The 14,398-nt window shown below is 42.9% G+C and overlaps 1 protein-coding gene across 1 annotated transcript in view; it reads right to left on the reverse strand.

Annotated features, from left to right (window-relative positions):
- LOC135320640 (trafficking protein particle complex subunit 9-like) overlaps positions 1-9,434 on the reverse strand; it is a 119,496-nt gene extending 110,062 nt beyond the window's left edge. The window contains exons 1-4 of the mRNA XM_064483787.1: positions 8,457-9,434; positions 7,793-8,069; positions 4,697-5,409; positions 628-870 (exon numbers count right to left, since the gene is read on the reverse strand). The gene's annotated coding sequence lies outside the window, so the exon portion shown is untranslated. The remainder of the gene's footprint in view (positions 1-627; positions 871-4,696; positions 5,410-7,792; positions 8,070-8,456) is intronic.
- Positions 9,435-14,398: the final 4,964 nt, after the last annotated feature.

Consider the following 14,398-nt stretch of genomic DNA (forward strand, 5'->3'; position numbering starts at 1 on the left):
GGGCATCCAGGTAGAATTTCCTGCTCTCTGTGTCCAATCCCACAAAGTCCTCCTTCTCAAACAGGATGTAGAGAAGGAGGATCTTATCCCCAGTCTTGTCGGATGCACAGTCCAGCCACTTGGAATTGAGCATGATGAAGAGAGACTCAGTGAAGTCCTCGATCCTCTTCTCCACCACCCTGCAGTCCTCGTAAATTGAAGGCCACGTCGGTGCGCGGCTGCTCGGCCACCTCCCCATGCAGCACAAAGACAAAGAGCCGAGAGTCATAGAGCGTGGTGCCATACAGCTCCTCTGCACGTGGAGCTTCTCGAAGGTCTTGTCCAAGAGGCAGTCGGTAATGGTGACAAGGCCCACGACCTTGCGGTGGGTCTGGAAGTCGCTCCACCCATTCTCGGGCGCATAGTCGTGACTGTAGTGGATACAGAGTGCCCACTGCGAGCCGCAAGGGATGATCTGCCTCACCAAGGAGATTCGCTTATAGATGCAAAAGAAATTCTCCTCTGCGATGATCCCCACGGATTGGACCACCACGGGGAGAGTCTGGTGGTCCTAAGCACACTGCATGTAGTCAGGGATGTTCATGTTGCAGGCCCTGACGAGAGGGAAGAGGAGACCGAGGTACATACTGTGCTGCGGGCTGCGGGCCTCACTGGGTTGCGGTGACGTGGTGTGTACCAGTCAGAAGGCAGGGGAAGCCCAAGCAAAGCCGTGGGTACAGTTTGTCCTCAGCGTCTGCACATGGCTACCGCAGCTCGGATCACATTAGGCAGCTTTTGGTCTAGGCTTCCGCCCTCTGCAGAAAAGGGTCATTTCTTGTTTTCTGTTTCCAAGCACCTAGCCAGGCCCTGATGCAAAGTCAATGCTCAAAACTGCTGAATAAAGGAATGAATAAAGGAACTGCTTCCACACCCCTCAGCAGGATATAATGCAAAGAAACACAGTAGGATCAAAAGACCTGGATTTCAACTCCAATTTATTTGAACTCCTAAGATGCAGAATACTTGATAAGAAAACTTGCTTTGGGGAGGAGAGTACAGTTCAGTGGTAGAGCACATGCTTAGCATGTATGAGGTCCTGGGTTGAATCCTCAGTACCTCATTTTAAAAAAAAATGAAACAAATAAATTAACCTATTTACCCCCCTCAAAAAATAATTTTGAATTCCAAATTCAAGAAAAAATAAACACCTTGCAATTGACACAACTTTGTAAACATGAGTATACTTCAATTAAAAAAAAATCCTTGCCTTACAAGAATATATCTGGATTATGGAACTTTACAAATGTAAAATGCCTAGGTTACCACCTGCATAAAAAGAAGGAAATGTACAAATTTACTATCCCTCATTTATGAGCTATATTCCCTTTGGGGGGTTTATAACCTCTCAGAGCTAATTTTCTCAGATTAAAAAAAGAAGGAAACATTACCGGATTCTCCATAGTGCTGAAGAATCAGATAAAACTATGATAGCATCTGACCCACAGAGTTTACTCAATAAATGCTTGTTGAATGAATGAATAAACAAGCAAAGTGAATGCTGCTCCCTGCCACAGAGCATCATGTTGGTACTGCCTGGAATTTCCAAGCCCACGTTTCACCCGACTCTACACTAACCATGGGTGACCTGGGCAGGCCTGTGTGCTCCTCTTAACCCCAGTTTAATCATGAATAGAAATGAGGGCAATAACACAAACCTCAAAGGGTTAGTGAGTCATTACTGAATTGTATCCCAACTTTGCAAGATGGAACCTTTAAAGAAATTTGGGCAAAAAGTCCGTAGGCCCTCTCCATATTATCTCTTACAACTACATGGGAATCTACATTATATCTCAAAATTAAAAAGTCTAATTTATTAAAGAGGCTATTGAGGTTAAACGAGCTCACTGTCTCAAATAAGGAACACACAGTACAAATAGGTCAATGCCCAGCCCATGAGATACACTCAGTAAACATTCCCACTGAGCCCACTGGTCCCTCCAACTTCAGAGCACGATGATGTGTCCTCATGGCCAGAGGCCCCTGCACCTGAAACTAACAAAGCTAATGGTCCCCACTTTCAAGAACCCCTGCCACCACCGTAGGACTAATTTTGTACTTGTAATTTTTTTCTTTATATTAAATAGGAAAACGTAATTGCATAGCCTTCAGGCCACCAAAACCTGTCTACAGAGATCATGATGGCAGCCCTTCTTCGTGAAACAATAAAATGAAAAGCCATTTCCACAAGATCTCTGTGTAAATCTACTAGGGAACTTCATCCTGGACTGAGAGGAAGAGGACTGGGGAGGAGGGGGCAATCTGCGGCACACAGACCCATGGGCCACCTGTCCCACGATGGACTTTAGACCCAACACTCACCCTCAAGGAACTTCAAAATAGACACTGACAGAGTGCTGTGGACAAGATTTTTTTTTTTTTTTAAAGAAATCCCTTATTCCCTCGCAGGTTTTGTTTCTACCGAGAAACAAATGTCTTATGTGTATAATGTTCCACAAAACACTTAAATTATTATCACCCCAACTTGACGCATTAAGAAACTGAGGGAGAGAGGTTTATCACATTGTGCAAGATTAGAGAGAGTTAAAAAAAAAAAAATTAGAGAGTGGCCACGTCGGACACCGTATTTAAACCCAAGCCCCTGTTCCAGTGCTCACACTAGAAAGTGGGATATACTGCCCCTTTCCTGCCCTCTCCCTGCAATAAATCTCTGAAGACTCTTTTCTGTGCCACCTGGAATCACAATCACTTCAATTTTCCACAAAGAGCTATGTCACAATTTGGATGTGTCAAAATCTATATGTTGAATGGGAGGAGAGATTTGTATTTTCTGTTTCTCAAAGGAAACATGGCTTAAAAGAAACTGAAAAGCACTTTTCTAGTCTAAGTCTTCATTGTGCAGAGAAGGAAACGGAGGCTCAGAAGAGATGAGGAAAGGGCCTTATTAACATATATTGCCTCAGCGCAGCACCAAGCCAGCCATGGGCACTTCTGGGGGAGGATCTGGAAGGCCCAGGAGAATGAGTCTTAGAAAACGGAAAGAGAAGAAGCATACAAAGCCCCGTCTCTACACCATCATACCATGAAGTTCCACCAAATTACCCAGTATGGGTGCAGCCAACATTAATGTGCGATAAACAGGTTATAGAAACCTGGAAGTCTCAACCATAGTGGAAATTCCAACATTTACTTTGTTTTTTTTTCTCAGTTCAAGCATCAGCTCAGTGGGCACTCTGTACCAGGCACTACACGAGGCCTGGGGTTCTCCCAAATACACAACTCTTATATCACGTGAGCAAACCACACACAGGCCCACCAGAAGGAAAATGCCCACAGATAAGGTGGAATTACTGAAACTGAAAGCAGCCAACCAGCATATATTACTAGCAAAAACGGTGCTGCTAGAAATAGACTCATGGACATAGAAAGCAAACTGTGGTTAGCAGGCAGGAAAAGGGGGATTAACAGATACACGTTAATAAATATAAAATAAATGACAAGGACCTACTATATAGCACAGGGAACTATATTCAATTTCTTGTAATGAGTTGTACTAAAAACAAACTAAAAGATATATAGATACATATGCATATGTTTATAATTGAATCTCTGCTGTACATCTGAAACTAACATTCTAAATTGACTACACTTCAATAAAAATAATTTTAAAAAATAAGTAAAAATAAAAGCAACGCCATTTAGAAAAAATAAAAGAATACTCTGATCCCCTTAGCTGTAGGTGCTGGAGAATTCTGGTTACAAACACCAAGTCCACTGGATCACTCCAGCACTGGCTGTCACTCTTTCTGACCATCAGAGAGTCACTTGGCTTCATTGAGTTTATTTTCTCTTCTGTGAAAGGCTTCAGTTTGCAACTAACGATGTATAGAATCTCATCATTCACAAACCCAACAATTAATGAGGACTTCCCATGGGCCAGGCTCTGGAAATATGAAAATATAGGGTCCGAGATATATTCATGGGTAGAAGAAATTTATGCCATAAAGACATTAATTCTTCTTGCTTTGATAGACTGATTCAATACAATTCTGTTTAGATTTCCTACCAGATTTTTTATGGGTAACAAGATAATTTATGGTCAGGAACAACCAAGAATCTTCTTTAGAACCAGCACTGGGAAGGGGTGGATAGGTCAATCATTTCCACTGGTCTTTCTGAAGTGATGAAAACGTTCTGGAATATTAATGGTTGCACCACTGTGAATATGCTAAAGCTGCTGAATTCTAGCATTTAAGTGGGTGGACTTCATGGTGTGTGAACAATATCACAATAAAGAAGTTAAATGAAAAAATATTTCTTGACATTTATTTTTCCCTCTATACAACTAGTCTGCCCCACAATTTAAGAAGAACCAAAAAACCAAAACAAACCGAATTTTGCCAGGAGCTCTTTAGGACTGCAATGTCCCTGAGTCTCCAACGCCTCTGGTGGTGCTGTTCCTGTTAACACACCCTAGCTGGGCTGGGCTAGTTAGGGACTGTAACTATCTTTTTAAGATCGACGGTCACACATTTCACCCTGGGAGAGGGAAAGATGGAGGATGTCACAGCCTCATGCCTTCAGCTCATTTTTAACTGAACCAAGCCTTGCTTTCAACACTGTAATCCCTCTCACTATAAAAACAGTGACATCATCAAGCACTGCCATCATAACACGTGAAAGTGTTCAAGGTACTTACCTGGGGCAGAAACACTGAGGGAGGAGACGGAAACTCGCTCAGGACTGACGCTCCCTTTTCCCGACTCCACCCGGAGAAGCTGGGGTTCACAGCCGGAGGCTCTCAGCCCGGGGAGGAGCGCCCACAACACTGAGCTGGCCCCCAGGGAGAGGGGAAGGGAGACGAGTGCAGCCCCGGGGTCGCGGGGCAGGGAAAGCCGGGGGGGGACGCGGGCAGTAGCCCCGCTCGGAGGCCAGCCCCAGTCCCAGCTGCCCCGTCCGGGTCCGCAGACCCCGCCCGCCCGGGACACAGCCCGCCCAGGGGCGGGGACGGGCCGGCGGCCGAGGAGAGGCAGCCCGGGAGGAGAGGACTCGCGGGCGGGAGAGGGAAAAGGGACTCCAGCCGCGGACTCAGGGGAGCCCGGCTGGGGCGAGAGGCGGCAGGTGCACACCTGGCCCTGGACAGCTGTGGCCGGGGCGCCGGGGCAGGAGAAAAAGTCCTACCAGGCGAAAGAGCTGAGCAGAATTTGGGGCCGATCCCCTGCTCGGAGCTGGAGCTTCCAACCCTCGTTCCAGCTGGCACCGACTGCGCATGCGCAGGAGGGCCAGTGATCCTCTCTGGGTTCTGCGAGAGAAGGTGGGGAAGCGAGGGACGGAGAAGATGGGAGGAGGAGGGGAGAAGGGGAAAAGTGGAGGGAGAGACATGGACAGGAGGAGCAGAGAGAAGGCAGGGATCTGGAGGTTGGAGGAGAGTAGCAGAGATGGAGAGAAATAGTTTTAACTCTGGGGGCATCCTGAAGGAGGCAGCAGTCCTGCCTCTGCACACTTCTCTAACCCTTCAAGGCCCGCAGCTCATATTTTACCTCCCTGGTCCAGCCCTCCACCCAAGGCCTCTGCAGGACCCCTACGGGGATCACACCCGTTGCCCCAAATTGGAGCTGGGTTTCCTTTTGCTCTGGGAACCAAGCACCCGCAGGTGTTGTCGCTCAGAACTACCTTGGAAAGAGTACCTATTCCCCTTTTACACGCTGGGACACAGGCAGGCAATATCTCTGCCTTACCTCCACTCTCCCAGGTGTTGTGCTGGCGGGGAGCGGGAGGTACGAGGTCAGATCCCAGAAGGAGCATACTGCCTGAGTGTTGGTGCATAGTCCCCATCCTTCCTGGGTAAACCACACCCCACCCTCGGGGAACCATCAAGGGCACACAGTATGTCCCTGGGTGTGGGAAAGCTGCCCTCAATTCCAGTGCCCAGCTTGCTAGGAAGATAGGAGTGTTACTGAGTCCAAATTCATTCTCCTTAGTGCAGAACAGGCCAGTAAGTTGGGAGACCAGGTGTTGGGGCATGGAATAGCAACTTTCTGTAGACCTAGATGGCAAACTAATGTCCTGGAAAACCATCTCCCCAAGTCAGAATTCAGGCTTCTTTCCTACGAGCTTGGTTTTTGCAATCTTCTTGATGTAGGAATTCTTTGTTGTTAGAATCCTTTGTTCTTGCAGCTATCTGCCTGGGTCAGATCCCTGTAAACCTCCAACAAAACAAACGTTATTTTCTATTATGTAAATTGTTATCTTTATATGAATGGAAAAGTGTTAAATATCCTTAAAGTCAGAGCCTTCAAAATAGGCTCTCCTGTATATTTTAGGCTCTAGGCAACATTGTTTTACAAGCAAGATGAATCCTAGGAGACAGAGCACAGGGTTAAAGTCAAAGGAACAGATCTAATATGGAGTCAGATTTGTTCTTTTCTACTACCAGGGCAGAAGACACTTGAGGATTTAAATCCCTTTAAGTTAAAAATAAGTAATACTTTAAAGGAATTTACATACATAGGTCGGAATGTGCATAGCATATCTGGAAAACACACAAAGGATTGTAAACAGTGGCATCTCCAGGGAGGGCTGAAAGAAGAGAGGATGAGGGAAAACTTCTTTCACTTGTGTAATTTTGTGCTCTGTTTGAATTTATTTAACCACATGCATGTATTTCTTTTTCAGTTAAAAAAATGTGTAATGGAGCAAAGGATTAGCAAGCTCAGCAAATACAGCAGCCATGGAATCACTGAGCCATCAATTTTGATTTAAGCCAGGAAGCATTTATTGACTCTCTCCTATGTGCCCAGTGCTGTTTTAAGACTTCTTTTTTTTTTTATAAAATAATAAAGTGCTATTCCTCAGCCCTGCCCATGGCTGGTGGAAAACCAACTGAGTTTTTATTGAGTTTTTTTCCAAGAAGTAGAGATCAGTTATAAACAGAACACATCTTCAGGGCAAAACAGGCGGAGTGGTTTACCAGCAGGCCAGATAGCTTTGAAGGTTTTTCAACAGAGGCACACAGAGGCTGAGAGAGAAAGCCTCCAGGACCCTACGAAAAGCTGCCCAAACTGCCTTATCTATGGCACTACTGAAATAGGAAAGAAAAAATCTGACTCCATATTAGATCTGTTCCTTTGACTTTAACCCTGTGCCCTGTTTCCTAGGCTTAGTCTTGTTGGTTCTGCACCTTTTGTAAAACAATGTTGCCTAGAGCCTGAAATATACAGGAGAACCTATTCTCAAGGCTCTGACTTTGAAGGATATTTACACTTTTCTATTCACATAAAGATAACAAGTTACAGAATAGAAAATAACATTTGTTTGTTGGAGGTTTACACAGATGTGACCCAGGTGAAGAGCTGCAAGAACAAAGGATTCTAACAACAAAGAATTCATACACCAAGTTTGCAACAACCAAGCATTCCCACTTCCCATTTTTAATATAAGAAGAGCCTGAAATCTGACTTGGGGTGATGGTTCCCCAGGACATTATTCTACCATTTCTCAGCTGGCTTTCCAAATTAAAGTCGCTATTTCTTGCCCCAAAACCTGGTCTCCTGATTTATTGGCCTGTAATGCACGAGCAGAACAAGCCTGGACTCGGAAACACAGACATTGAAAGTACCCATTTGGTATATTAAATGACCTGTTTCTACTCATCTTCCTGACGTTTTATTCTCTTGACCACTCCTGCTATGTTTATGAAAAACCTGTCATGTGGACACATTTCCACCTCTAGCCACTACACTTCCAGGTAAGAACTGATGCCAAGAAGGCAATGGAAGTTGCTAGAAGGTATTACCTGGACAAAATAGAGCAGAAGTGGGTTCTGGCTGATGTTCAGGAGCAGGCTGGAACACCTGACAAGATGTTATAAGTACGGATAGACAGCTGGGCACCAAAGGAGAAGCTTCTAAACTTCCATGAGGGACTTGTTGGATAGGAAGGAAAAGTCCCAGACTATAGCTAGGATCCCACCACGAGCTTCCTGGGCGAGTCTGGGCAAGTAATTTAAAATCTCTAGGCCCGTGCTGTCCAACATGGGAGCCACCAGCAGCATGCAGGAGTATGAAGTTATTCTGTAGCCAGACAGAATTATAAAAAGACATTTTATTGCAAAGGCCCAGCAGGTATAATATTTAAAAACGTTATTGGTTATCTTGACCTAACGAGTTATTTTTGTATGTGTAGGTTTCTGTGGTTTGTAAGGCCTGTGACTAATGATTCCGTTACAGTGAATTATTTTGAAATTATAAGTTACTAGACACAGTATCCTCATATCACAGTTGAAAAAACTGATCCACATAAGCAAGGTGATCTGACTTATTAGTTATGAGCAGGGGCTCTTGGGCAAGCCTGCCTGAGTACAAATTCTCACTCTGCCTCCAGGGGGTTCTGTGTGAATCTTGGACAAATTATTGTTGTTTTTGTTGTCGTTGTTATTATTTGTGCCTCTTTTTCCTTACCTTTTAAGTAGCGAGGAATTTGTGGACTCTATCTCCTACTGTGTTGGCAGGATTAAATGAGTAAACGTCTGTGCTGCCCACTTCCCTGGGTTTCAGCATTCTCCAGGCAATCAGTGCCAAACTCAGAGGCATTCTCCACTGTCTTCGTCAGTCTGGGATGCTGTAACAAATTACCGCGTGTCGGGTGGCTTAAACAACCAGCATATTCCTTATGGTTTGGAGGCTGAGACTTTCAAGGTCAATGTATCCTTGAGAGGATTGCCAGCTCGAAGATGGCTGTCTTCCCAATATCTTCATATCCCAGAGAGCAGAGAGAAGCAAGCACTCTGGGGGCTTGTATAAGAACACTAATCCCATTCATGAGAGCTCTACTCTCATGACCTCATTTTATCGTACAAATCACCTCCCAAAGGCCCCGCTTCGCAATACCATCACCCTGGGAGATGGGGTTTCGACATACGGATTTTGAGGGGATGCAAACATTCAGTCCACACATCGGCTAAGTCTCCCCAACATGCAGTCATCAAACCTGTAGCTAATTTCAAAGTAATATTTATATCTCTCTGCCCATTTCCATTCCTACATCCTTTATCACTGAAGCCCTGTTACATTTTATTCCTTATTTTTCTTGTAGAGATTTAATTGATTCCTCTAACTCCAATGCTCCCCTCGCTCCAGCCTGCTTAACAGCCCTGCCAGGTAAGTCTTCCTTAAAACACCTTCCCATTTCACCTGGTTGTTTTTTAGGTGTAAATGTCAGAATCCTCTCCACACCCCATCCTATACCTTTAATCTGTTACACTACGGCTCACTATGTTATTTTCCTTTTACCAATGTAAGAAATTTCCATAAGCTTAAGAGCTTAAACCAGCACAGATTTATCAGCTTATGGCTGTGGAGGTCAGAGATCCAACACACTTCTCACTGTGCTAAATTCAAGGTAGCAGCAGGTTTCCTTCCTTCTAGAGGGTCTAGAAGAGAATGTTTCCTTGTTGTTGTTGTTTTTTTTTTCCAGTTTCCAGAGGTAACCCTCCTTCCTTAGCTTGTGCCCCACGACTTCCTCCATTTACATGGTCAGCAGCCTTTCTGAAAATTGCTCTATGGCTACACCTCCCTCTGAATTTAAACTCAGCTGGGAAATGTCCTCCATTTTAAGGACCCCTGTGAATACATTCGGCCCACCTGGACAATCCAGGCTACTCACCCTATTGTCTCATCTCAGGATACCCTTGTCCCATCCAATTCAGGCATTATGGATGTGGCTGCGACACTCACCTGTGTAACATTTCCTCTCATGAGCATTTTATGGTTCAAGGCACTTATTAATGACTTTTTGTTTTTCTTCCTTAGCCTTTCTGCATTCAGTATGTCTGGTGGATTATATGAATCCTTTTTATTTGTTCCCCTGCACTAATCTTTAATAATGTATCATGGGTTTAAAACGCTAACTGATAGACAATTTAGAAGACAGAAATCCTCTAAGATTTTTGTCCTAAAATATCTGTCATGCATTTTGCCATGTACAGTAACATGTCACAGGTGGCTACCCTGTGGCCGGGTAGGGACATGATTCTGCCATCACACTCCCCTCATTCTCACCAATGTGCTGATCACCTAACCAAGGCTCTATGCTCCCCGCTTCACTCACTTCCTCCTCCTTTCCATTGACTACCCTGTTCCCATCACTTCCTTCATTCAGCACATCAGGGTTTCATGACCACATTCTTCTCTAAATGGAAAGGGTATCTTGAATCTAATGTCTGACAACTCTTCTTACTGTATATGCACACACTGACCTGCACAGAACCCCGTCCAGCTCTTTATTTTCCTAGAATCTCCCAGAGGAATCAGTTCCATGATGATGGTGATGATGATGATGATATTGACAATGATGACAGGGACCTCTCAAGGATTCTGATAAAGAGGGAATCAATAAAGGGAGGGAATCATTGCAAAATTGCCCCAGAGACAGGCTTAAAAGTAAATAACTGCTATAGTGTTTAATGAAATTGCCTAATATTTAACTATTTTTAAAAATTTATATCGCTGAATTTAAAATTTTAACGGGAATTCTCATTCACCAGTAACCAAGATTCAACTCTAGGACCAAAGTCTAAGGATTTTGATCTTCTAACAAATTGTCCACTAGCCTTTTAAACACGTGATCCTTTTAAAAAGCTTAGTGCTGGGCTGAAAATAAGCAGGATTCATATAATCTCACCAGACACAGTGAATGTGGAAAGACTAAGGAAGAAAAACAAAAAGCCCTTCATAACGTCTTGAACTTCACGTTGCTCACAGGAGAAAATGTTTGCCAAGTTGAGTGTCACATCAACATGACGCCTGAGTGTGATGGGGAAGCTGATCTTCCTCATCAGACATTTATCCTGATTTGTTAGATGCCAACACAGTTTCCTCATTTGATTTGCTTCTAACAAGTATGGAAGAATTTACGTTCTACCAAAAGCAGTCTAAACATTTTCCCCTGCTGTCAGGTCTCTGGACTGAATGTCTCCACAAGAAGGACATGAATATGCTTCATAGGGAATTCTTCCTGAGAAGCAACAGGATTTTCGAGGGCAGAACTGCAGGCCACCCATGGAGGGCTGGAGGAGGGCTACAGGGGGCACTGGAAAAACAGCAGGAGTGAGTTCAGATACTACCACTCAGGTCGCCAAAGACAGCATTGCTATCTCTGAGGATATGACATTCTCCCAAAAGTTCCATGAGTGAAGGTACCTGTGAACACTAAGCAGGTTGTTAAGAAAGAGCAGCACATAATTTGCGTCACAACTCAATTACAGTATGTTTTGATATTTGGAAAATCATTAGCCCATTGTCCTTTGAAACTGCAGCAGTAGCAATAGAAATAAAAAAGGCTGAGCCGTCTTGGAGACAACAATCAATAAACAATTCTAAATCTGCAGGATTCCTTGACAATATGCAAGCAATGAGCTAGATGTGTCTTGCAGATACCTCTTACTGCAGGGCGCTCTCCTGCAAAGCATAGAACTAGTTTCCTCAGCAGACACAGGGAACCAAGTCAAGATTCCAAATCTTGAGAGATTTACTCTATGGCAGGAAAGATCACACAAGTACATCCAGCCAAATATGAATAAATGTAATCAAATATTATCAAATGTGATTGGAGCACAGATGAAACAGAAATTCCTTTCACCTGGGATCTAGAGAGACTTCTTCAGAAAATGTGGCTTTGGAGATGGCCAAAGATATGGGTGGAATATTGGCAGAACAGGATGTAAGGAATTTTAAAACTGATTCTAAAATTCATATAAAAATACAAAGGATCCCAAATATCCAAAACAATTTTGAACAAGATAAACAAAGTTGGAAGACTTGCACTATCTGATTTTCAGCTTTTTTTTTTTTTTTAAACTACAGTAATCAGAAAGTATGGTGTTGGTGTAAAACAGGAAAATAGAATAATGGAGCAGAATAGAATGTTCAGAACTAAACCAACACTTATATAGACAATTGATTCTCAAAAAGGATGCAGTGGAGAAAGGATCTTTTCAACAAGTGGTGCTGGAAGAATTAGAGAGTGATATGCAAAAAAAAAAAAAAAATGAACTTTGATCCACACCTCACAAAATATATAAAAATTAACTCACAATGGATCATAGATCTTAATAGGAAATCTAAAACTACAAAACAGCTAGGAGAAAAAGCATAGGCTTAAGCTTTATGAACTTGGGTTTGGCAAATATTTCTTTGCTATGACACCAAAAGTATAATCTATTTTAAAAAGAAACTGATAGAGTGAACTTTATCAAAATGAAGACTCTTCAAAGCTGTTCTAAACACTGCTAAGCAAATGAAAAGACAAGCCATAGACAGAAGCTATTTGCAGATCATATATCTGATAAAGGTCTCTCTTTGTATCTGATCCAGAATAAAGAGGTCCCAAAACTCAATAATAATGCAAACACCTGAATGAATGAATGAGGCCAGAAAACACACTTCAGTAAAGATATCCAGGTGGATAATAAGCATATGAAAAGATGCTGATTAAAGGTGCCATTATTCATTAGAGAAATGCTTTTAAAAACCACAGTGAGATACTAGTACACATACATACAAGAATGAATACGATTAGAAAGACCGACCTTACAAAGTGCTGGTAAGGAAGTAGAGCAACCAGAGCTGATACACACCACAAGGAATTTACAATAGTACAACCATTTTGGAACAGTATTTAACAGTTTCTTTAAAAAAGGTAAATACCTATCTACCATATAACCCAGATATTCCTCATCTGGTGCTTTAGAAAAGAAAAGCATATGTCCATATAAAGACTTGTAACCAAATATTCACTGCAATTTTATTTATAATAGCTCAAGTTGTAAATAACCCATGCATCCATCAAGAAGTAAATGGAGAAACAAATGATGGTCTATCCAAACACTGCTCACAACAAACTCTTCAGTAAAAACCCAGCACTAAAAAATACTCTGCTATAAGAAAAATAAGCTATTAATACAGCAACACAGATGACTCTCAAAATAATTACACTGAATGAAAGAAGTCAGACAACATAGAGTAGATACTGCATTAATCCATTCATACAAGGATCTTGAAAATGCAGACCAATATGTTGTGATGGAAAGCAGATCAATGGTTTCCAGGGGAAGAGATGGGGAGGGAGGGAGGGACAACAAATGGCAGGAGAGAAGCTTTGTGGGTGATGGGTATGTTCACTCTCTTGAATGTGGTCATGGTTTCTTGGGGATATACTTATGTCAAAACGTATTAGCTGTACACTTTATACGTGTGAAAATTACTTTGCCAAGTATACCTCAAAGCTGTTTTAAGAAAAAAGGCACTTCAGTCCTGATCCACCTCAGCGCCTGATTGGAGCGACATGATCAGTCCCTCACCCTGTTTGCCTAACAGGAAGGTAGAAAACCTCTCACGGAAAATAACATGTGGATTTTTCATTTGCAATGTCTGCCATGTAATAAAGAATTTCAAGACATGCAACATGTCAAGACTATATAACGGATAATATGAGAATAAGAAACATTAGACAAAGGATGCTAACCCCCAGGTGATGTAGGCATCAGAGTTACCAATAAAGGCTATAAAATACTTTTAATATATTCAAGAAAATAAGGAAATTATGGGAGAATAGACAACAGGGTAAAGACTTTCACCAGAGAAATATACTAGAATGTATTTTTAAGAGAAATCAAACAGATACTCTAGAACTGAAGCTTTCAGCTCTGGAAACAGGTAAACAGAGCTAATTAGGATCCCTTTTAAGTAAAACTTTCAGTAATGCCGGGTAAAATACAACAACAAATGTAACACAGAGCTAACTATGGAAAGAGAAGTTCCCAGGTGACAATACAAAGAGGACACTTAAAGCCCAGAGTGGTAATCTTGTGAGCTGATGCCACCACACCCTGGAGGGAAGGGGTTTTAATCTGCACATAAATAGAGATACAATGTCCATTTAGGAAAAAGGGTCCATACCAGATGTAGAAGACTCTTCCTTTATATCTATATAGTCAGAGACAGAAATGTAAAGTGGCAGCAGAGGTCACAGTGACACAGGGCCCTGGGCCAAGGAGTGTGAACACCTCTGCAAGCTGGGAAAGGTAGGAAGACGAATCCCTTCCTAGAGCCTCGGTGTGGAACGTAGCCTTGGCCACACGTTGGCTTTAGCCCACTGACAATGACTTTGCACTTCTGCACAATAGAACAGTGAGATGATGAATGTGTATTGCTTTAAGCCACTGAGTCTGTGGTCCTTTGTTACAACAGCAAAAGGAAAGAAACTCAGGAACCAACATGAACATGAACCCCATGCTGCCTGCTGTGCTGGCAGGAAGTTCTTTGTCTCTGAATCTGGGGGAGTCTCCTGTCTTCTGGCAGCATCCACAAACTACCTCATGCTAACTTGACAGCTTGCAGAGGGT

This window comes from Camelus dromedarius, unplaced genomic scaffold (genome assembly GCF_036321535.1).
Source record: "Camelus dromedarius isolate mCamDro1 unplaced genomic scaffold, mCamDro1.pat HAP1_SCAFFOLD_4, whole genome shotgun sequence".
Classification (NCBI taxonomy): Eukaryota; Metazoa; Chordata; class Mammalia; order Artiodactyla; family Camelidae; genus Camelus; species Camelus dromedarius.